This window comes from Hemicordylus capensis, chromosome 3 (assembly GCF_027244095.1).
Source record: "Hemicordylus capensis ecotype Gifberg chromosome 3, rHemCap1.1.pri, whole genome shotgun sequence".
Classification (NCBI taxonomy): Eukaryota; Metazoa; Chordata; class Lepidosauria; order Squamata; family Cordylidae; genus Hemicordylus; species Hemicordylus capensis.
This window is the reverse complement of record NC_069659.1, coordinates 108412302-108437942: the sequence shown is the minus strand read 5'-3', so window position 1 is coordinate 108437942 and position 25641 is coordinate 108412302. Positions and strand designations below refer to the sequence as shown.

Here is a 25641-nt window from a genome sequence, read left to right as displayed (position 1 = left end):
GCATGTGTGTGCACCAGAGTGAGACCCCCCTTCCAACCCCCTTTCTTCTGAGTCAAAAATCCATTCAGAGAGGCTTTTAAAATTCAAAGAACAAAAAGGTAAAAAAGAGAGAAACCTCTAGAGAAACCTCTGATTTAAGTGGTCTGAATTGGTCCAAATCTGAATCAAAACAAAGGAAATACAAATTGAATCTGGGGTGATTTGAAGGGGATAGATTTAGATACAAAACAAATGAGGGGTGATTTGTTTTGCGCACAAATTGAATCAAAAAAATTGATTTGTGTACATCCCTATTGATATCCATCAATACTGAATTTGCTTGACATTTCTATATATTTTTTTCAGAGCTTTTCAGTTCTTTGAATAACTCATAAATACATTACATCATATGTTGCATGTCACTGAAATGCTCTCTCTCTCTGAAAAATACATTATTGGTCCTAGGGGCACCAAATTTGGTGGGTAGGTCCCCATGCATGTGATGTACCACACAAATTTCAAGGCAGAGGGACACTTGGTTGATTTTCAATGAATTTCTTTTAAGATTTTACTGATTTTGAACAATTCTGCCAAAGGAAACAATTGGGATTTGAAGTTGCCATATCCTAACCCTAACATGGATCCCCACCTTTCTTTCTTTCTTTCTTTCTTTCTTTCTTTCTTTCTTTCTTTCTTTCTTTCTTTCTTTCTTTCTTTCTTTCTTTCAAAGCTAAGCTCTAGCCCTTGTAGAAGTGGAGTTAGGGAGCAAAATGAGCAGTCACTATTTTTCAAGTGTTTGTATTCTTGTGAATAATAACTTTTCCTCATAATGAATCCCTATGAGGATTCATTGCACACCTTCATTTCTTCTGTTCATTTTGACTGTCACTGGACAGTGCCAATTGTCAACCACCATGTGCCAACTACACCCCCCACCCCACCTGCAAGGCAGTGGGATGCTTATTTTAATTTTTAGGAATATTGAAATGTTTAGATTCTTTGGTGTCTAATAACTTTTCTTCATAATGAATCCCTATGAGGATTCATTATACGTCTTTGTTTCTTTTCATTTTGACTGTCATTGGACAGTGCCAACTGTCAACTGCCATGTGCCAGTTACAGACACACACACACACACACACACACACTGGGGTACTCAGTTTATTTTTAAGGTATTTTTGAAGTGTTTAGATTCTTTGGTGTCTTCATTACACACCTTATGTTCATTTTGACCCCACTATGTTCATTTTGACCCCACTTTGCAGGTTGGGGTGGGGAATTAGTGGCATCCCATGTTGCAACTACCCCACAACCCACAAGCCACTGGGTACTCAGTTTGTATTTTAGGAATTTTTGAGGTGGTTAGACTCTTTTGTGTGTAAAGAATCCTCATAGGGATTCATTATGAGGAAAGGTTATTAGACATCAAAGAGCCTAAACACTTGGACAAATTCCTAGAACATAAACTGAGTAGTACCCCACCACCTTGCAAGTGGAAGTGTAGTGTAGTTGGCACTGTCAAAAAGACAGGCAAAATGTATAGAAGAAATGAAGGTGTGTAATGAATCCTCATAGGGATTCATTGAGGAAAATTTATTATTCACCAAAGAATCCAAACACTTGAAAAATAGCGACCACACATTTTGCTCCATAACTCCACTTCTACAAGGACTAGAGGTTAGCTTTTTTTTTTTTTTTTAATGAAAGCTGGGAATCTGGGGAAATTAATAGGAGGGATCCAAATCTTGAATCTATTTGAATCAGATCAGGCGTGATTCAATTTGTACCCGAATCTAGCCAATGGAACACAGGGGTGATTTGTTTTGTCTCCAAATCCCCAAATCAGCTAGATTCGGGTACAAATCAATTTGTACCTGAATCAATTTGCACATCCCTACACATCAACATATTTTCATTTACATATACTACACATTTTTCTAAACAGTCTAAAATCCCACTTATCTACTAACAGGTGTTAAGAAACATATGAAACACTATTTTTGACTCTCTTTTTAAAAAAACAGTATTTGGTGTTTTGAAGTAGACTATAAATGCAAATTGTGACTCACCAAGAACAAACCTACCAGGGATGTATTGTGATCTAGCATTTGCATTCCTTTTTCTGCTGCCTACTTGGGACTTGAAAATGGTCCTGGAGGGCGATATCAAACATAACTGTTACAGGCTATATTTGGCTGGGTGGAACACAAGTTCTGCTGATGTTATAAATAGGAATGTGCATGAACAGCTTGTGCAGGCGTGGGGGTTGGTGCAAGAAGCGGTGCAGGTAAGGACCTGGAGCTTCCCTGCTTCTCAAAGGAACCAGTTTTGCCCCACTGGACCAGTTTGGCTGCAGACACATGAGTCGGTTCAGTGCTCCCCAAAGGAAGCTCCGAACCAGCTCATGCAGATTCTTAGTTATCAATGGTTCAGAGAATGCTATGGTTTTAATTCATATTTCCCCACCCCCTGTTGTGCATAGCAGATAGAAGTAAGATGGCCCTTTATCCAATAGCCTACCTATTACCATAACAGTATTATTTTACTTTTATAAGTATATATAACAGTAATACTTATTGTATTGATTGATTGATTGATTGATTAAGTGCCGTCAAGTTGGTGTCAACTCTTAGCGGCCACATAGATAGATTCTCTCCAGGATGATCTGTCTTCAACTTGGCCTTTAAGGTCTCTCAGTAGTTCATTCATTGCTCTTGTAACTGAAACCATCCACCTTGCTGTATTACAGTTACAATAATAACAGTTTTCAATCTCATGCCCAATCAGAAGTAAAGAAACTGACTCTGGAAAAGGCCACCATACATGTCTGATAGGCTGTGCTCAGTTCTTGTCTCTGCTTTGTCTCAGACCTGATTGACAGAGAGTTGTCCTGCAAGAAGGTCTGGTGCTGTTCTTATAGACCAAGGTTAGCTTCTGGTTGAAGGTGAAGGAAAGCATTGAGGCTATTCTCACGATGGGGAAGAACTGGGCTAAAGAAGCTGAGCCCGGTTTTTCCCCATCGTGAGAACCAGCAGGCTCGCGGGTGAGCCTGGTGGTTCCCTGCCACCTAGCCCGACAAAGTAGCTCTCCCCTTAGCCCAGGTTAGCGGAGTGAGGACTCCGCTAACCCATGTTTCCTGGTCATGTGCCACCACAGCACGGCTCCGCACCATGACGACACATGAGGAGACCCCTGCTGGAGGCTGCAAGCAGCCTCCTAGGATCAGAGGTTTCTCTAGGATGCCCTGTGTGCTCACATGAGGCACCCTGGAACTTCTGGTGGCCGCACGGCCCCCGATCCCCGCTGCCCCTGTCAGCTCTGTGACAGAGCCAGCAGTCATGTGGGCAGCCGATCTGGCCGCCCAGCTATGAGCAGCTGCTCATCTGCAGAGAGAGCAGGCTAAATCCACTCTCCCCACAGAATCCCCTCAGGTGCTTCACACCGATCATGTGAAGCGCCTAATTATCTGGCAGGCCACTTGATTATGCATGGTCACTGGGCTTTACCTAACTAGCATGGTCACCAAGACTTGTTTTGCTTTTTGTTGTTGCCTTCCTCATATCAATTCTGTGTGTTCTTCTTTATGTTTTAAGCTCTGTATATGCTATTGCAACTGGCACTTTGACATCAGGTTGATTCTTATGGTGGCGGGGAAAGGAGGAATGAGTACTCCATTAAATTCTGGCAGTGACTTTTTAAGGGGCATTGGGGCACTGGGATAGCCATACTGGTCCAGCAACTGGAAAGCAGGGGCACTAAAGGCAGCACTGACTGGTGTTATCCTCCATTTTGCACCATTTTTGCTCTGTGGATACACTTAGCAGACAGACTATACATTATATGTGCTACCCATCAAGCAGGGTGCTGAAATAAGGTCCTTGGCCTCAAGCATGTGACAACTGTGGGAACAGGCACCTAGCCTGGCTTTGAGAAGCTACCCTGGGGACATTGGATTTGGTACATGGGTGTTTAGACCAGACTCAGTAACTGCACAGTCAAATACACAGGAGAATAATAAAAAGTCCAACTAAACCTATGATTGTGCATGACAGAGCCCTTTCCAATCTCATGGCAAACAAGAAAAGCAAATACATGGCAGCGTCCTAACCAAACATAGCTTGCCATGGAAAATTCCTTCCTAGTTCCTGTAGAGAATTAGCAGCCATGCTGTGCTAACATGCCACTGACTGCAAGTAAGAGGATCATGTTGCCTGCCATTCCTCCAAATGCTTTCCCTACTATTACTGCTGCTGCTACTGCTAACACCATTATTTATGTGCTGCTTTTCAACGAAAACTTTCTCAAAGTAGTTTGCATAGAAAATAATGAGTAGAAGTTGGTTCCTGGAGCCACAAAGGGCTCACATTCTATGAAGAAACACAAGGCAGATGCCAGCAACAGCCACTGGAGTAATGTCATGCTAGGATTGAATAGGGCCATTTGCGCTCCCCTTGCTAAATATAAATAGAATCACCAGGGGTTATCAGGGGTTAGCATTCTGCTTCCTTATATCTTGTTTGACATCCCTTCAATGAAACCTTATCAGAACATGGCTCCAGACCCAGCTTCCACAGCCTTTGAGAACAAAGGACTTAGTGGTGCTGTGGGTAGGGTTGCGAAAATTGGTGATGAAAATAGGTGATGAAAATAGTCAAAAGCTGTCACCCAAAAAGTGGAAATAGTTGGTGATGTTCACACAAAAAAAATCTAAAAGGTCTCCATTTTGCATTTAAAAACTGCATAAAATTTACATATGCTAATTGATATAATATTTATATATATAAATGTGACCAAGAAGGGTGAGGATGGAGGAGGAGGAGTGTGGATCAGGTGAGGGTGGAGAGATCTCTGAGGTGAGGGGGACTGTGGCACAGAATGAGGGGAGCAATCTAGTGTGCAGATGCTCTGCGCAGGTTAAGCTAATAATCATGATTTGCTAAAAACAGGATAATTTGAGAATAAATACAACTCATACACCCCTTTTTCCACACAGTTCAAACTCCAGCCTTCCTCTGACTAGATCACAGAATCCTATGGGACAAATGGTGCATTTTCTTTCCATTTTCAAGGGTGAGGAAAACCACAACAGAACCTTTCAAACACCAGTAACCTCTGGATCACAGAATTCCATGAGGCATGGGGTGGGGGCAGAACCCCTTCTCCACAGTTCAAAACTAGTCTCCCCTCCACAGTGGTGCATATAGTGGAAGAAATACAGATGGCCCTCATTATCTACAGTGGTTCCATTTGCAGCTACAACTGTGGATAATGGAACTATGGATAATGAGTCCTTGAGGCAAAGCAAACTGGGGTGGTTATGTTCCTGGAGGTTAAAAAAGACGTAAGTTTTAGGCAGTATAAAAATATGGGGGAAATTGGCAAAAATGGTTTTAAAATGGAAGAAATATGGAATGCCATACCATGCTCTGCAGGTCTCCACCTGTCCAGCAAGTTGGGCGGTCCCCAACCCCCCAATTTCAATGATTTTCCATGAATAATCATGGTGTGGTTTTTTTAACCAAAAGAGCCACAAAGTGGTTCCTTTCAGCAAAATGGTAGCCGGAAATGACCCCGGAGGTCATTTCTAGCTACCTAGAAACTGTGAATAAGCAAATTTTAACCCTTTCCCCAACTATTTGCATCACAGATATTTAAATTTATTAATAATGTCCTAAACATATGTCCTCCCTCAAAGCAATTGAAGGTAGACGTAGTGGACTACCAATGAGAAGATAAGAAATGGAGCTTGCAACATGGTAGACTACTAATAAAATATAAATGTGTCAAAAGATTCCTTCTGTAAATCTTTGAGGCTGGTATTTTGTTCAATCATTTGATTACCCCATATTTACTCGCCACTTATAATGAATCATAGGGATAGCCCAGGACAAAATAACTATTAACTTACAGAGACAATTTTCTAGAACATGAACTTCACTTTTCCCATTTGAAATAGGTCAGCAAAATAAACTGCTACTGGCAGTCAGCTACATGTATTCATTCTTTTCAAATTGCTTTGGGTGACAGCACAGGTAATTTGGAGAACCAGGAGTTTCCCTTTAAGTCTATACATCTAATTGTGTCATAATTCCATTTCTATAAAATTGCTAAATGGGGGTACCATTATGTTCTGCACACAGGCACATACTTCCCAGTCAAATCCTTTACTTCCTTACATTGGGACAAATCACCTGATATTAAATGAGCAACACTTGCTATAAAAGGGAGCAGAATGCTTCCCTATATCACCAACCCACAGATTAGGAATACAATAAAACTATGAAGAATACAGCTTGCCAGCATCAAGAAGAAAATTAGAGTGTCTGCGTGCTCTAAAAACAGATTCATTGCTTCTTGCAGGGCTGTAGCCCCAGTGCTTGTGTTTCAAAGCACGCTCTGTAAGGGGGAGAAAAACCCAAAATGACAAAATAAGGTTTTCCTCCCATACAGCAAACTTCACCCTCCAGGGGATTAGATTAGTCACTGAATTACCCTAACAAGGAAATTATTTTATATAATAGTATTTGATTTTTTTGGGAGTGGGGGGTTATCTTTGGCGTTGTTGTTTTAAGTTGCTCTAACAGTTCTTATTCTTCCAGCCAATCGCTGGAGCAAGAGAATTGTGGCTGGCATGTCTGAAGTGACTAGAAGAAGATTTCCTCCCTATTTCTTCCCCAAATAACAGCAAGACTCAAAAAGGGTATCTGGGTATCATATTCCAGCTTTCATACTTTAAAAGAAAATGGAGCAATGGAGCAATGCAATGCAAGCATACTGGGTGTTTTGTTGTAAAGTGGCCTTTTCCTCAGCTGTTGCTAGGTGGGGGTATTTTGCAATGTGGGTAACAGGAGATGCACAACAAGGGTACGTGGAGATCTGACTTTAGCTGCCGGGTTGTGATGAGGTCCTCTTGTGACAGTTTCAAGGTATATAGCGGTGTATCAGCTGCAGTGGTGCAGCGGGGAAGCAGCTTGCTTAGAGTGCAAGAGGCTGTTAGTTCAAATCCCCACCAGTGTGCTTCCCAGATTGTGCCTAGTAAATACATTTGTAGTTACCTATATTTGGCAGTAGCGATATTGATACAGAGGTGCTGAAAGTCATAATCTCATACTGCGCAGGAGGAGGCACTGGTAAACCACTTCTGTATTCTACCAAGAAAATCACATGGAATGTGATCACTATGAGTCGACAGTGACTTGATGGAACAATCTTTCCTTTCCTTTTATACAAGCATGGGGCAACCATTTGAGTTTTATGCAGTGGTCATGCAGTTTGAGGGAGGTGGGGTTGTGCCCAGCTGTTGGGAGGGTGGGACACGCTAGCTGCCACCATATTGCCTGATGAGCATGTGATCTCACTCACCCAATGGGAGGTAGACAAATTAGCTGTTTTATAGATCAACCCGCCTCTCCAGCCTCACTTGATTGGTAATGTGGCATCCACTTGCCTACTTCTTTTTTCAGTGGTTGCCATAAGGAGTCAAATAGGATTTTTGTTGTTTCACCTGATTCACCTGGGTGGAGCCTTTTTTTATCTACTTCCTACCAAGTTTCTTGTACTATGCATCAGTGAAGTTGTGTCACATTGGCAGGTGAGTGCTGGCTTGGGTAGGTAGGCCTATCGGTGTGTGGCTGGAGGCACCATTGTGGTGAATGACTGTTCCCTGTGTTATAACCCTTCAGAGTATTGTTGACCAGGGGGTGGGAATTGAACCCTTTGTGGAGTTGCTCGAGTCACTCATGAAGAGCCTTTTGGCTTGGAGGGTGGTGAACTGGGTACGTGTCCCTCAATGCAGGATACTATGTGGTTGGGAAGAAGCCAGGAATCAGATTTCTGCAATCTCCATGCCCAGCTGATTCACCTAGCTTTGGGATGTTGTCATCTCTAGGAGATGACATCACATTGGGGAGTAATGCCCACACTCTTGCTAGTAAGTTTCAGTTATTACTACATTGCAAGTTTTGTATTGAGTTAATAAAGTGTGGCCCTAGTTAATTCCATACATGTGTGTCCTATCTTCTTTGGGGTGTGGGTGCCACACAGACACCCTCCATCTACTAGGATCACATTTTCTTGTACTTAACTTTCTACTCTTTATGGGGCCATGAAGGCATTTTTCACCTTCAGTCTGTTTGGCCTTGAGTAGAGGAATTTTCTCCCTTATTGGCATTTCTGCTTGGCAGGATAGCTGGATGACCTGAAGTAAGCTGGGCTAATAAACTGTGGGGTGGGATTTGGCAGCTTTGGAAGGAACAGATTTAGCTGATGATGCTTGCTTGGGGTTTGGGGCAGCCTCAAACAGGAAACATGGGACTTGAGCAAGCTGTAGCCACGTGGCTGGGTTTTTTCAGGTTCCTGTCACTTTACTGCTCTTGAATGGTTTCAAGATAGGAGTCTTGTAGCCTCAAAACTATAAGGATTTGAGGCATGAAACTCCTAGGCAATTGGTGTATGTATGAGGGAAGGGGATAATGGTTTACAGCTACCTAGAGAAACCCTGTAATGCAATGTTTGCTCCAGTTAATAAAATTGTGGCCACATGTTTCATGCATTTAACCCATAACGTATATAAGTGTATGCCCCATTTGCATCTCTGTGTGTGTGTGTTTTCTTGCATATGAGGAATGACCTTGGAAGATGATAAATTGTTAAGAAGCTATAGAAAGTCCATAAAGAACTTTTGTTCATAGAAGTAGTAAAAACCTATACAATAAAAGCAATGAATAAACTTGGAGAAACATTACAAAACTCAATTAGTGTGAATTAATTATTCAGTTTCTGGGAGAAGCTATTTTATTCATGAACAAAGAGTAGGTACTAGAAACAAAAGATTTAGAGCCATTCTAGAAAGATTTAAGAAAACCCCTTGCAAAGTACCATTTCTACAATGCTCTTTTGTTGTTTTGAGAGCAGGATGATCATAATTCAGGGGCAGGATATCCTGCTTCTGGTACCAATTCAATACCAGTAACTAGAGATGTGCATGAGCCAGGTGGCCGCCACCTTTGGGAAGTGTCAAACTGGCTCCCTTCAGAAGCAGGTAAGCAGGTCCTTAGCTGCTCTGCTGCCACCCTGCTGATTTTTCAGGTGCAATACTCACTCTAGCAAAGGCCAGAGAAGATGCGGCACTGTTCTCTGCAGCCTGCATGCATGGTGTCAACATACACATGGCAACCAAGCACAAGCAGCAGTCGTGTGCGTGCTGATACTGTGCATGCAGGCTGCAAGGAACAGTGCCGCAGCTGCTATAGCCTTTGCTAGAGTGAGTGCCACACCCGGAAAAGCAGCAGGGTGGCAGAGGAGCAGGCAAATACCTGCTTACCTGCTTCTTAAGGAAACCACTTCCCATCCTGCCCATGCCTGCAAAAGCCATTGCTGCACATCCCTACCAGTAGCATGGTATCTTTACCCCAAATTATGAAGAGTGGGAGGAGTTAGCTTTGCAGCAGGAGTAATGATAACCATATTCCCAAGAAATGTCTGCTCCAGTTCAAGAGAGGAGTAACCCAATGAAGTAGAGTGAGAGAATGCTAGAATAAGTAGATCCCACATTACTGCTAGCAACTCTGAAGAGAGAACATCCACAAACTTATGAACACATGAGGAGGAAATGGGATACCTAAGTTGTGGCAAAGTATGGACTGGGTATTGGTTAAAATGAAGTGAAACCAAACAGGGAGGCACTGACAGGTGAGTTTGCAAAGGCCTTAGAAAGTGTGACATTTTATTTATCTATTTATTTATTTATTTATTTGGGATATGCAAAATAATTCAGGTACAAAATGATCTGTACCCAAATCTGGCCGATTTGGGTGATTTGTAAACAAAACAAATCACCCCTCTCCTCAGTCTCCTAAACCCTGTTAACTTGGCAAAGAGGCACCTTTTAACATGGTGATTCTCTTTATTTAGCAGGGGGAGAGTAACTGGCCCTATCCACCCCCAGCACAGTACCTCTAGTAACTGTTGCTTGTGTCTGTCTTGTGTTTCTTTTTAGATTGTCAACCCCAGAGAAGGTTGTGATGGGTGGTAGTGCCCAATAGGTGCAAAGAAGCTACCACCCAGATTTCAAAGGAATTGGGCAAAGGGGTGATTTTAAAATGATTTTTGAAGTTTATGCACCTTTAAGCTTCTTCTCATAAGGAATAATGGGGATTTCAGCAACCTTTCAGCTGTCTACTCCCCGGGAGGGGTGGCACCAGGGTGTTCCAGAGTGGGTTGTGGTGGGTGGTGGTGCCCTATGTGTGCAAGGAAGCTAGCACACAGATTTCAAAGGAATTAGGCAAAGGGGTGGTTTTTAAAGAATTTTTGAAGATGGCATGTCTTTGGGGCAGATTTGGGGCAGAAAAGAGGTTTGGGGGGCAGAAGAGTAGGTCAGTTGATAGTACCCCAATGGGTGCCTGCTACCAGTCAGATTTCAAATAAATTGGTGAAAGGGGTGATTTTTAAAGCATTTCTGAAGTCTGTACATCTGTAAGCTTTCCCCCATAGGGAATAATGATAATTTAAGCAGCCCCATAACTCCACTTGGGGGGCAACCAGGTGGCCCAGAGCAGGGTGTTGTGTAATGCACATAGGGTGCCAACTACCCACAAAACAACAAGCTCATGGGGCATTGGGTTTTGTCATTTCTGAGGTGTTTTGAGAGTAGATGCTCTGGTAGGCAATGAGAGTAGATTCAATGACAAAAATAGCACTACCACCTACCCTTTCCCTCTAGGACCCCTTTTTTGCCCCATATCGATTTGGATTTGGAAAATTTTGGTACAAATAGAATCTGAGGTGATTCGGAGGGCAGATTCGGACCCAAAACAAATTGGGGGTGATTCAATTTGAGTACAAATTGAAACAAAAAAAATTGATTTGTGCCCATCCCTATTATCTGTCTGTCTGTCTGTCTGTCACATTTCTATACCCTCTGATATGTACCTCTCTAGGCAGTGTACAAAATATAAAATATTTAAAAGTTACTAATTAAAATGCATGACAATAAAAACAATAGAATAAAATAAATATTAAAACAAGTTTTTAAAATTATTATAATCAATCTCTATATATAATTCTCTAAGGCATACTCATGGCTAATCCTGTGTGTAGTAGCTCTCACTAGAGTTTGCAAGCAGAAGCCCCCTGGTGTCTGGGCAGTGGAGATTCCATATGCAGATAGGGAGGAGGAACCTGTGGTGGTGAAGGTCAATTGGAATGCAACTGTTACTGGTCGTAAGATTTTCTTGATTATAGAGGAGATGAATCTATAGATATAAAAGGATAGTGGGCAGTGGTCTGTGAAGAGAGGGGCCCTGAGGGAGGAAAGAGCCCTTCAGGAGAAGGAGGATGCTGTTGTGTGAATTATATGAGGAAACAAGATGGACAAGATCTGTTAACTCAGGAGGGAGGGGGGAGAGAGAGAGAAGAAGAGAGGGGAAGAAAGATATTGGGGAAGAGCGAGTGGCGGAGCGAGAAAGAAAAAAAGAAGGGAGGGGAGAGAGAGAAGGAAGGGTGAGGGACAGGCCCAAGCCAGTCAGCTGCCTGATGGGAATGAGCAGCCATAGCGGTGCCTATTAGCAGCAAGGAAGGGCCCAGTCAACCACTGCTGCTGTTTGGGACTACTGAGGCCATTGGTGGAGGGAGGGAGGCAGGCAGGCAAGGGACAGGCCCAGGCCTGTCAGCAGTCTGAGGGGAATGAGCTGCCATGGTGGTGGTGGCAGCGAGGAAGGGCCAGGCAACCGCTGCTGCTGCTGTTGCTCCTTTGGAGAGGAGCAGGAGTGGGGCTTGGGTGAGCCTAGGGAGATCTCTGGGGATAGGGAGCTGTGGCTTGGCCAAAAGGCACCAGCAACGCTGCAGCCGTGACCAAGAGGGGTGAGGGGGATGGGATGGAAGAGTGACCTAGAGGGTTATGGGGGATGGAAGCAATGGGATGGAGCAGGAGGAGCAGGAGTGCAGCTCAAGTGAGGGTGGAGAGATCTCTGAGGTGAGTGGGGCTGTGGCAGGGGGTGAGGGGAGCAATCAAGTACTAGTGTGCAGATACTCTGCATGGGTTAAGCTAGTTCTAATTAAAAGCCTTCAAAAAGAGGAGAGTCTTGGGGTCCTTCCTGAAAACAAAAAGAAAAGGAGATGCTCTTATTTTAGTAGGGAGCATGTTCCAAAACCCCAAAAAGGCAGTCACAGAGAAAGCCTGGTCATAGGTCGCTACCATATGAGCCAGTGTATGATACAGGTGATACATAAGAGGTTCATTTGTTTCCTTTTAATAAAATAAATATTTGTACCTTTTAAAAAAGTTATTTATACTAACTTGAATTAAATTACATATTTATTCCAAGGAATGTTGTTTCTTAAAATAAATTAACTAAAGCAAATGTTCAGTTTATTTAGATTCAGCTTCTGTTAATGACTTAAATACTAGGACAGTGCAGCATAAGAAACATTAGATCTGATCTGATCTGATCTAACAGAGAAATTATCAGGAGGAGTAACATGCCCCCAGAAAAACTGTTGACTCATCAAAATCATTTTGAATTCTGACATTTTACTGATATAATGTTGGTGATTTTCAGGAACTGCACCACTGAAATAGAGGGAAGAAGGAAAACATGGAACACCTCCCCGCCTTTGGATCCTGTGTATCCAGAGGGCCAGAAGGTTCTCAGCAGTGGGTTTTTCTTTGTCCCTGCTTCTCCCAATTTCCAAGGTGCAGTCCCTTTAAATCAGCCCAGGAACTGGCTTAGACAGAGGTCAACCCTGGTCTTTCCAAGCCGGGTCCCAGGGTGGATTTTAAGGTACTGCACTCCTCAAATCAGGAAGAGGGGTACAAAGGTAACACTCACAATGAACCCTCTAGTCATGTGAGTCCCCTATGTGGAGTTACCTTTGCCTCCCCCACCCCCTGATTTAGGGGCTGCAGTCCTTCAAAACCAGTCTGGAGCTGGCTTGAATGCAAAGTCTCTCAAAGCCACCAACTGGGCTGCTTTTGGTCTGATAGGAATGATAAGAAGAAGAAGAATTCCTGACATGCCAACAGGGATTTTATTCAGAGTCTGGACTATCGGAACTCCCTGATTTCATTTCTGAAATACTTCCGATAGTGCCCAATAGTGGGCAAATCATTCCGACATTCTTGTCAGACCAATAAAACCACAGTGCACAGCCCAGGAGAGCTGAACTTGTGGTAGCAAGCATGACTTGTCCCCATAGCTAAGCAGGGTCTGCCCTGGTTGCATATGAATGGGAGACTAGAAGTGTGAGCACTGTAAGATATTCCCTTCAGGGGATGAAGCCGCTCTGGGAAGAGCAGAAGGTTTCAAGTTCCCTCCCTGGCTTCTCCAAGATAGGGCTGAGAGAGATTCCTGCCTGCAACCTTGGAGAAGCTGCTGCCAGTCTGTGAAGACAATACTAAGCTAGATAGACCAATAGTCTGACTCGGTATATGGCAGCTTCCTATGTTCCTATGTTCCTAAATACTATCTTCCTTTTTTTCCAGGAAGGAACAAAAGGACTCTCTATAGCAGAGTCTCATTTGCCTTAAAGTCTGCTGTTCCATTTGAAATTCAGTTTGTTTTCTCTTTTTCTAAGAGTTTCATCAGTACAGATAGACCTCATTATCTGTGGATTCATTTTCCGTGGATTTGCATATCCACGGTTGGGTAAGACTCCCAAACTTGGAATATGTGAAATACCCCCCCCCCCCAAAAAAACCCATGTCGACTTCACATATCCATGGATTGGAGGTGGCCGGAAATGACCGTGGAGGTCATTTCCAGCCACCATCTTGTTTCTCAGAGCCACAAATTGGCTCCTTTTAAAATAAAAACAAAAAATGACAATTTTTGTCCAATTTTTGGAATTTTGGAGCATTCTGGGGGCACAGTGCAATATTCCAGACTGGGAGCAGCAAAGCATTGTAAGGAGCTTCCTCCCACATCCACCCTCCCTCCCAAAAAATTGGGCCGGAAATTGGCATTTCTTTCTCATTTTCCAAGTGAGCGGGAACTTAACCCCAATTCCCCATTGACTTAATCCCTCAATATTCACAGCCTCTGCATCTGCGACACAACCATGGAATGGAACCCTTTGAATATTGAGGTCCTCCTGTAGATGAAACAATTGCTGAAGGGCAGCACTGGGGGAAGTATGGTTGGGTGAGTGTGTGCTATTTTTTGATAAGAGAGAAACAATTTTGCATCAAAATATTATTGGGGTAAAATAAAGTAAGTTTGAGGGCACTGGGAAGAAAAAAGAGAACACCTGGTTTAATAAAATGGATTTAAATTATATTTTAAGTCTTAGGTAGGTGTATGATTCAGAACAAGTGCATTCTCAAAGCTGCCAGAGATGACAATAGCATTCATTCTGTTGTGAATGTTGAATAACATTTATTATTGATAAATACCTTATTTGACCAGAGACTTGGAATACTGAGAAGACTTGCATGTTGGTTGGTCATTGTTTATATAAGGCATGTTGAACCAAGGGTAAGGTTTTTTAAAATAATTGTGATGATTCTGCTCTGAGCCCACAGGACAGGATAGGACTTAAAAGTTAATCAGTTCAGTAGCTAATTTATCCGGAAACACCAGAAAGACTGTACAAATGTGCCTCCCTTTTGAACATACAATTGGCATCAGCCACCTCCCCGCTCCCGCTTTTTGTTTTGTTGTTGCAGAGAACCAATATTGTTGAGTCAGACTGGTGACATACTGATAGTTAGAGTTCATGTTTTATTAATAAAAATGTCTGCTGGCTGCAGGCAATGAAAAGCATGTTGCCCGCAGCTAGGAGACTTTTTAAAAAAAAAAAATGTAGCCTGAGAATGAAATTAAAATGAATTAAATTAATTAATCCTACATCCAAAATCAAGATGTAATATCCCAGAATTATTTGGTGCCAGCTTTAAACTATCTCAGCCAGATTATAAATTATACCATTCATTATTATAACTATGCCATTCATTATAATTACTTGACTCTAGTATAGACATATAAAATAGCCTAGACTTCCCCTGTCAAGGCATAATTCTTTATCAGCAGCCTTTATCCTCTTAATAAGCACACTTTTTTTTGGTCATACATTCTAAACAGAAGGTTTTGGAAACTAGCAGTTTTTGAAGTCACCAGATCTGTCTGACAGATTATTTGACTACTCTTATTATAGCTCTGCCACCTAGTGGTGCAGCGGGGAAGTAACTTGGCTAGGGACCAAGAGGTTGCTGGTTCAAATCCCCACTGGTATGTTACCCAGACTATGGGAAACACCTATATCAGGCAGCAGTGATGCAGAAAGATGCTGAATGCATCATCTCTCCAGGTGTCAACACCAACCCGGCACAACTTTGTTATGGCTCTAATTACATAGGAGGACAGGTTGATCAAGAGTGAAACTTTAAGCATCTCATGGTTTGGCTACAGTGAGATTATTTGTATGAATAATGTGAGCAAGGTCTCCCTCCCTCCCTCCCTTCCTCCCTCTGTTCCTTAACTCTCCAATATTTTGCACAACTGTACTTGTATAAATTATGAGAAAAATTGTACAAATTATTGTACAAATCTTGTACAAATAGTGAGAAAAATAAAAGCAGTACAAAATCTTGGTTGAACAGATGGTTCTAAAGATACATTTGCAAAAGAAGATAGGAAAGCATCAGTATTGTGACATATTAATCGAGAAATCAATCAAATATGTGCAAATAAAATTGAAAGGACTTTATTTTCTTCAAAAACATGATTGAAACAAATATGTTAGACCATTCTGGGAATTATTAATGGGCAGGGGGGATTAATTAGGCTTGTTTAATTATTCTTTCAATCTGCAAGATGAACAGAGGCATAAGAAAGATCCTGCTATTTTGCTTATTCATATCATCTGTGATTTACTAAGAATGGCACTACTGCTGTCTGAATGTTAATGTAGATCATGCAGGCAAATTGAAGGGCAAATCTATACTGAAAATCAACTATATTTTTCCCACCAGACTTCATCACTTAGTTTAATTGTGAACTTTTCTCTCATGTACAAATAGACTTTATATTATTACCGGCACTTTTTCATTTTTTTAACAGGCTTCTGTGTTCTAGAATGCTAAATACAACCAGTTCAGCTGAGGATTCTCAGCATTTCCTCATGTAAAGCAAGTTAGTTTAGAAATGTAACCTATGTTTGTACAACATTGTTCTTGTCTTATGTTTGTGATGCTAAGGCAGTGATATAAGAAGATTACTTTACAAAGGCAAGGACAGGACACATCACCACCAAAAGAGAGGTGTGATGAAGGAAGGGCTCCCTGGCAAATACATAGAACAGCATGACAAAGCATTTTATTTTCAAACTGAACAACAGTGTGACACGTTTCCAATTGGAAATCTGTTAGGTCTCCCAGACAGTAATATAGAAATTTCACCACATTTCCTGGCATTTCTCCTTGTCAGAATTATTTGCTGGACAAAGCGTTCCCACAAGGCAGTTAGTCCTTAAATCAATCATCCCTCTGTAATAGAAATGGCCTGTTCTTAATTCTCTTCAGATAAAACATGCTGTTTAATCATAATATAAAACAAATATATACCCAAAGGAAATTGTTAAGAGTAGCACAGTATGTTTACAAAGGTTAACCTTGAAACCATTCTTCCTTTCTCCATGTTCTGTATTTGATCTCCAGGGGAAAATAGCCTATAACCTTTATCTAATCTTTAGTGGAAACACCATTGATCTTGACAGAAACTATGTCAGGTAGATAGAAATGAATGATTTTTAAAATAAAAATGGCATCCATGAATGTGCAGAGGCCTAAACCGGGCCAAAGAAGGCCCAAACCAGACCACCGCTGTTCCTGCCTACTCTGAGGGTTGCTGCGGGGTGGACGGGAGTTGTTGCCCCCCATGGCTTCCTCCAGAACTTTTAAGTAGGAATTTGCTTCTGTCCTGCCCTCTCTATCCTGAGGGAAGCCCCCACTGCATCTTTATCTGGTGAGGATTCCACTTTACCAGTTAGAACTCCAAACTGGCTCAGTTCAAACAAGGCCCACTTCGGTTGGAACTCAGACTGGCTGAGGCCAGTCTGCTTCAACTCTGAACCTGTCGAGCTGAGCTGGTTTAACATCGAGCCTGGCTCGAACCAAGCCGGTTCTACGGTTCGCACATTCTACTCTTTCCTTTAAAGAAAATTCTTATTTAAAATAAAATACGGATTTTTATAGACACACACACATTTTAACATGTTCATTTGTATTAAACTCAGAATTTATTTTAAATAAGGATTCTTTTTTTTAAACACACTGTATTTAACATTGCAATAAAATGTTCTTTTAACAAAATGAAATGTTCATTTAATAAAATGAAGTTATATCTGTCTGGCAGGGTCACCCACAAGCCTTACTGGGGCCTTAATAAAAACATGATTAAATCCTAAGCTTAAACCCTGATAATAGGGAAAGGCAACCCTATTTAAATAACTCAGGCCGGGGTGGGGAGATATATATTTTGAATATTCACTCAACAGAAAGAGTCAACAACAAACATCCTTGTGAGAAAAAGTATGTGAACCCTTCATTCAGTAACTGTTGGCACCTCCATGAGCAGCAATAACTGCTAATCCCTTCTGACTTGGCAGCACTGGTGCTGGTGATCGGTTATTCACATCGGTATGGAGGAATCTTGTTCCATTCTTCCATAGAAAACAGTTTCAGCTCTGTGACATTTGAGGGCTTAATTGCACAAACAGCTTGCTTCAGATCTTGCCACAGTATTTCAATAGGGTTTAGGTTAGGACTTGGCAACTCCAAAACACAAAATCTCTTCTTCTTCTTCAGCCATTCTGTGGTAGACTTACTAGAATGTTTAGGGTCATTGTATGGCTGCAGGACCCACTTCCGAATCAGCTTCATTTCACTGACCCATTTCTGGCTCAGCTTCCACTCACAGACAGATGGCCTGACATTGTTCCCTAGACTTTTCTGATATGCAGCTGAATTCATGGTTCTACCAATGATGGCAAGCCAGCCAGGTCATGATGCAGCAAAGCAATCCCAAACCATGATGCCTTGACCATTATGGTTCACAGTTGGGATGGAGTTCTTACTTTGAAGGGCAATGTTTGGTTTTTGCCAAACATAAACAGCCTAAACATTTGAGATTGTGTCCAAAAAGTTCATTTTTTGATTCTGGGTGATTCTGGGCATCTGGATGACCCACAATGCTTCTGGAATAATGTACATTGAACAGATAAATCAAAAATTTGGAAACATGTCACTGACTTTCAGCTAATATTTCCAATGCTGCAGATCCTTTCCAGGGTGCAAGCAGTGCTTGGAAGTCTAATGGCTTTTGCTCAACAGCATGCACACGGGGGAAAAGGTAGAGCAGTGTGAGGGCTCCCATTCCTCCCCTGAAGTCCTTCAAAGTGTGCATATTTCATTAGTCAGGATGTAAGCCAGTGTGTTTAGGTCTCAAATTATTAATACTTATTTTATGTATTTATCATATTTATATACCTCCTGACATGTGCATCCCTAGGCAGTGTACGTGAGTTAGAATGAATGATAAAACAGGATAAACTGATCAAAACAATGTTATGATATAAAATAGACCATTTAAAATTAATTAATTAAAAGCCTGAAAAAACAAGTGTGTCTTAAGGGTCTTTTAAAAAACAGCAGGAGATGGAGAAGCTCTGATTTTTGTCAGGAAGTGCATTCCAGAGACACAGGGCAGCCAGCCACACAGAAGCCCTGGTCCCAAGCAGCCCCCAAACAAGCTGATAGTAACCACATTTGAATCACACCAGGTGATATTGATAGGCAGGAGGCTTTGTGACAAAGGAGGTGCTTTCTTAAATACCCTGGACCCCAAGCCACTAAAGTTGTTATAGGTACTAACCAGCACTTTGTATTTTGTTCGGAAACATATTGGTAGCCAGTGCAGTTCTTTTAAGACAGGTGCTATATGTTCTCTTTCTGTTATCCCAGATCAGTCTGACTGCCATGGTCTGCACCAATTGTAATTTCCAGACTACATACAAAGGCAGTACCAGGTAGAGTTGTTTTAATTATTTTTATTATTATTTCATTTCATTTCATTTCATTTCATTTCATTTAACACACTTGTATACTGCTCAAAACTTCCAGGCCAGTTCACAATAAAATACAAATAAAAACAGAATTAAAATATTAAAGCATTAAAATGTTAAAAATTAGCACAATGTTAAAATGATTAAAAATTGTGAATCTAATTAAAAGCCTGGGTGAACAAATCTGTCTACTTAAAAGTTACCTTCTTAAGAGTTGTCAGAGATAGGGAGGCTCTTAGTTCAGCAGGAAGCACATTACAAAGCCTTGGGGTAGCAATGGAGAAGGCCTGTCCATGAGTAGCCACCAAATGAGTTGGTGGAAACTGCAGATGAACCTCTCCTAATGATCTCAATGGGCGGTGGGGCTCATGGCGAAGAAGATATTCTTTTAAATATTTCAGGGCTTTATAGGTTATCACCAGCACCTTTTATTTTGCCTGCAAACATATAGGCAACCTGTGTAATTCTTTCAAAATAAGAGTACTATGGTCTCTCTGAGATAACCCAGAGACCAACCTGGCTGCCACATTCTATACCAATTGCAGTTTCTGGACTAGGTACAATGACAGCCCCACATAGAGCGCATTGCAGTAATCAAGTCTGGAGGTTACCAGCATATTGGCAACCATACAACCATTTTGAGGTCATTTATCTCAAGAAATGGACGCAGCTGGCGTATCAGCCAAAGCTTATAGAAAACACCTCTGGCCACCCCCTCAACCTGGGACACCAGGAAGAAGCTTGGATCCAGATGTACGCCCAGACTGCATACCTGTTCCTTCTGGGGAAGTGTGACCCCTTCGAGAACAGGCAGATCAAAATCATCTCCCAAGTTCCAACCCCACACAATGCCTCCATCTTATTTTGATTCAGTCTCAGTTTGTTACTCCTCATCCAGCCCATCACCATCTCAAGGCAGGCATTTAGGGAGGTTATGCCTTCTCCCAATGATGCTGACAGGGAGAAATAGATTTGAGTGCCGTCAGCATACTGTCAACACCCTGCACCAAATCTCCTGATGATCTCTCCCAGTGGTTTCATGTAGATGTTAAAAAACATTGGAAATCGTATAGAACCCTGTAGAACTTCATACATTAACTCCTGCTTTGCCAAGCAACTGTCTCCAAGTGATACCATCTTGAATCTGCCAGGGGGTAGGAATGGAAGCATGGTAAGACAGTGCCACCCAATCCCAACACCCTCAGGTGACCCAGAAAGATACCCTGGTCAATGGTATAAAAAGTTGCCACGAGATTCAAAAAGGTCAACAGAGTCACACTCCCTCTGTCAATAGCCAATTGGAGATTATCCATCAGGCTGACCAAGGTGGTTTCAACCCCATAGCCCACCCAAAAGCCCATTTGAAATGGGTCTAGATAATCTGTTTTCTCCCAGAGTGCCTGGAGCTGAGAGGGCACCACACATTCAATCACCTTACCCAACCATGGAGGATTGGAGACAGGTCTGTAATTGGCTAACTCTGAGGGGTACCGTGCAGGTTTCTTCATGTAAGTACTCCTTAAGACAAGAATATATATGACTCTTACAGCAAGGAATTATTTTACTTTCCATCTTAAACACTATTTTGCGCAGTTCAGGTGGCTCTTGTTATCTGTGGTCCCAGCACCTGTGGTTTTACATAGCTACGGCCAAGCAATGCAGATCTGACCTTGTTATTTATGGAAACAAAAATACTTAAAATTTGTATATCCATGGTTCCTGGATGGCCAGAAATTACCTCCAAGTTAATATCTAGCCACCATTTTGCTAAACCGAGCCATTTTGTGGCTATTGCTTTTTAAAATCTATCCCTGTGATTTATTATTGTTGTTGTTGTTTACACAGTGAGACAGGTATTATTGACTGGTTTTATCCAGACATCGCGTCCTTCCCAAGGACCTGGGATGGCTGAATTTTATTGTCAATGTTGTTCTTGTTATTATTATAGATATCATCGCAGAATATAGGCAGTTCTCAGTAAAGTTGTTTTTTGTAATTGGCTGATGGTGACAGGTGTTATTGACTGGTTTGTTTTATCCAGACATCGCATCCTTCCCAAGGACCTGGGATGGCTGAATTTTATTATAAATATTGTTGCTGTTATTGTTATAGATATCATCGCAGAATATAGGCAGTTCTCAGTAAAGTTGTTTTTTGTAATTGGCTGATGGTGATTTCTGTGGCCCCTATGGTGTTGAGGTGCTCTTCAAGTTGTTTTGGAATTGCACCTAGGGCGCCAATTACTACTGAGATCACTTTGGTCTTCTTCTGCCACAGCCTTTCAATTTCAACTTGCAGATCTTTGTATTTTGTGATTTTTTCTATTTCTTTTTCTTCTATTCTGCTATCGCCTAGTATTGCTATGTTGATTATTTTAACTTGTTTTTCTTTCTTCTCAACCACAGTTATATCTGGTGTATTGTGTGGCAGATGTTTGTCTGTTTGTAGTCAGAAGTCCCATAATATTTTTGCATCTTCATTTTCAACAACTTTTTAAATTTTATGGTCCCACCAATTTTTGGCTACAGGTAGCTTGTATTTTTTTGCAGATGTTCCAGTGTATCATGTCATGCCTTTGTTTGTAGTCAGTCTGTGTAATCTTTTTACAACAGCTGATTAGGTGGTCCACTGTTTCATCTGCTTCTTTACAAAGGCGGCACTTGCTGTTTGTGGTTGATTTTTCTACTTTTGCTCTTATTGCATTTGTTCTTGTGCCTGTTGTTGTGCAGCCAATATTAAACCCTCTGTTTCTTTCTTCAAGTTGCCATTCTTAAGCCATTGCCAGGTCTTGGTAATATTTAATTTTCCAGTTATATTGTGCAAATATTGACCATGCAGAGACTTATTTTTCTATTTTTCTGCTCGGTCCTTGACTTGTTCTTTCTTTAGGCCTGCTTTGTTTCATTGGTGTTTAATAGTTTGTCGTTATTGACCATTTGAAGTGCATCTTCTTCACTGTCCTTGATATATTCTTCAAGGCCTCTTTTCTCCTCCTCTACTGTTTGATGGACTTGCAGCATTCCTCTTCCACTTGAGCTGCGAGGGAGGTATAGCCTATCTACATCACTGCGGGGGTGCAGCGCATGATTGATATTATTATTATTATTATTTTACATTTTACATTTTATATCCCGCTCTTCCTCCAAGGAGACCAGAGCGGTATACTACATACTTAAGTTTGTGAAGTAGGTTAGGCTGAGAGAGCAGTAACTGGCCCAGAGCAAGTATCATGGCTGAATGGAGATTTGAACTCAGGTCTCCTTGGTCCTTGTCCAGCACTCTAACCACTACACCACGCTGACTCTCATTTGTGTAATATAAGCAGAATTGAGGGGTTGAGGGCATTGCTGGACAACTAGAGTCCTGGAGAGCATGGTGCAGCACTTTATTTCTCTTATTTCAGTCTTTTAAAGCCATTTAAAACCCTTTTTCACTTCCAGGAGCCTAACCCCCCAATTCCCGTTGCCTCAAGATCTAATTATCTGCTGTTTTGTTATCCACAGTTGTAGGCAAGAATGGAACCCCTGCAGATAACGAGGGCCACCTGTAACTGCCAGCCCTTGCTTCTGGAAAGTTCCAGATACAGATCTTTCAAGTAAGTGACCTTGTTTCATATCCCTGTGTGTGTATATATGTAAACAAAGCAAATTGGAAAACTGTCTTTTGTTAAGTAGACATCTGCATCAGTTGTGCATAATACATGTGGGCTGATTTAGGATAATTTTGAGTTAGTATTGGTAATTGAATATTTATATTCTGTGTAACAACAATAATGTTATCAAAGAATTTAGATAGCAAATGGAACTGGAAGAGAAATGAAAGGATAGTTCCTTGTGTTGTGCCGAGGTGCCATAGCACTGCCCATCATGTCAGCCAGCATTCTTAAATGGGTGCCATATTTCCGTCCCATCATCTTTCTTGTTTGGAACTTGAATAATTTCTACCAGGTAAAGGAGAGCTGGATGGGTATATGCAGGTTGCTTATATTGGCCTTGTGATGGCCTGGTACATGCACACTGAATATATGATTTTACACACTTATTTATACAAATGAGAAGCAAGCAAAGTGTTAAAAATCAATAGACAGCAAGAACAGCAAACATAATAAAGGGATATAGTTGTTAAAGCACGTACAATGAAATAAAACTTGTATGTCATCTGATTAATTAGAGGCTTGCCCTTTTTAAAGTATGTGTGATGCAAAAGGGCCCAGAATCAAATGGACAAATTATCAGTCTCATTCCAGTTTCGAAGAATTGATATTCCATCCCCGCTCCAATAAAGCTATTTTCTTAAAAAGGCAATTCTCAGTATAAGTAAAGTTTGGAAAACCTCACCTGTAAGGAACACCCACGAGGAGCTATCTGACAGACAAACAGAGACGAAAGATCAGATAGAAGGTGAAAGGTCTGCATTGTATGAAGTGCAACAATGAAAGAATGAAAACACATTGCACAGCAGGAGAAGTACCTTTAAGCAGCAGCTTCTCAGCACAGCTGATTTCTTGTATTATAGAAGCTTTTTCTGCTCAAGACAGATGCTGCCTAGAGCCCTGATGTTCACATGCACATGGGGGGGGGGATGTTATGTGGCTGGTTATGATACTGAAATGAAACAGTTAGTGCCCATAATAATAATAATAATTTTGATTTCTATACCGCCCTTCCAAAAATGGCTCAGAGCGGTTTACAGAGAGAAATAACAAACAAATAAGATGGCTCCCTGTCCCCAAAGGGCTCACATTCTAAAAAGAAACATCAGATAGACACCAGCAACAGTCACTGGAAGTACTGTGCTGGGGGTGGATAGGGCCAGTTACTCTCCCCTTGCTAAATAAAGAGAATCACCACGGTAAAAGGTGCCTCTTTGCCCAGTCTGGAAGAGGGCAACCAATGTGATCAGGGGCCTAGAGCACCTTTCTTATGAGGCAAAGCTACAACACCTGGGGATATTTAGTTTAGAAAAAAGATGACTGTGGGGAGACATGATAGAGGTCTCTAAAATCATGCATGGTGTGGAGAAAGTGGCTAGGGGAAAATTCTTCTCCTTCTCACATAACATAACACTTTCATTCATCCCATGAAATTGATTGCCAGGAAATCTAGGACCAACAAACGGAAGTACTTTTTCACACAATGCATAATCAACGTGGAATTCTCTGCCACAAAATGTGGTGACAGCCAACAACATGGATGGCTTTAAGAGGGGTTTGGATAACTTCAGTGAAGAGGGGTCTATCAACAGCTACTAGTTGGAGGGCAATAGGCCACCTCCAGCCTCAAAGGCAGGATGCCTCCGAGTACCAGTTGCAGGGGAGTAACAGCAGGAGAGAGAGAGTATTCCCTCAACTCCTGCCTGTAGACTTCCAGCGGCATCTGGTGGGCCACTGTGTGAAACAGGATGCTGGACTAGATGGGCCTTGGGCCTGATCCAGCTGGGCTGTTCTTATGTTCCTGTTTTTATGAGCAGTTGCACAATCAGTACAACCTTAGTTTCTCCCATTTGTGACATTGGGTGTAACTGCAGCAGTGCGGATTGCATTGCCACTCATTCCCTGCAGCATCAGAGCTGTCTCCCGAGTCCGCAACCACCCCAAAATGGTGCACAATGTCACCTTACACAGAGCATCATGCCAACCCCTGTGTCCTGCACTAGATCATTTGTGCACTCTGGAGATAGGACAAGAACAGGCTCAAACCTCACTTGATGACTCAGAGAAGTTCCTTTTGCGTATATATTAAAGAGAGTTTATTTTGTTGAATTATTTATTAGATTACTAATAAAAGAACTCAAGGGAGACACATTTTTTCCAAAAGCAGTTGTAAATATCACAACTGTAGTAAACAAAACCAAATACCAAAAGCAGTAACATCAAGAAAACTAGCATAAAATCAAGAAACAAACAAAAGCAATCACCATCATATGCAGCAGGCAAATTAAAATCCTGACAGGACAAAAAATGTCTTCTAGTTTAAAAAAGAGGGGGGGTATTCATATTTGTATATGGGGCAGTATAGAAATGTGCCAAATAAATAAACAAACAAATACGTAGGTAAGTAAATAAGTGGAGGTGAAACATAGGCAAAGTGAAGGAACAAATAAGGCTTCTAGGGCAGGGAGTTCCATATTCTAGGAAGTTTGACATTCTGGGTACTACACATAAAAGGCCCCATTAAAAAAACACTTCAGAAGGCCCAGTGATGCATGAAAGGCCCTCAGATTACTCAGATTTCCATCTTAGAGAATGGCCATGTTCATATATGTACTGCCTTTATTGGACATATAAATGGCAGGGTGGGGTGGGGTTTACTAATCAAGGCAGCTCTTATACAGAATTGTTTATAACCTAACAATATTAAGTATGAAGGTTTGTGACTTGGAGAAATTTTAACAGCCTGATCCACAGTAACTGATATACTTGTGGCTATTTCAGTGCTGGACATATGACATCAGCATTCATGTTGTCAATAGATGTATTGTCAATTAACAGCACTGTATCTGCAGTAAAATACATCCAGCTAGTCAACCAGTTTGTCCTGAAATGTATGCAGGAGAGGATAACAATTTTATCACTTGGTAGCTGATCAGCAAATTAATCAGATTAAT

At 41.6% G+C, this 25641-nt stretch overlaps 1 long non-coding RNA gene across 2 annotated transcripts in view; it reads left to right on the top strand.

Annotated features, from left to right (window-relative positions):
* Positions 1-7457: 7457 nt before the first annotated feature.
* Positions 7458-25641, top strand: part of LOC128352222 (uncharacterized) — a 39833-nt gene continuing 21649 nt past the window's right edge. For both annotated transcript variants that reach the window (XR_008320267.1, XR_008320266.1), the window contains exons 1-2: positions 7458-7570; positions 22539-22630. This is a non-coding gene — a long non-coding RNA (uncharacterized LOC128352222). The remainder of the gene's footprint in view (positions 7571-22538; positions 22631-25641) is intronic.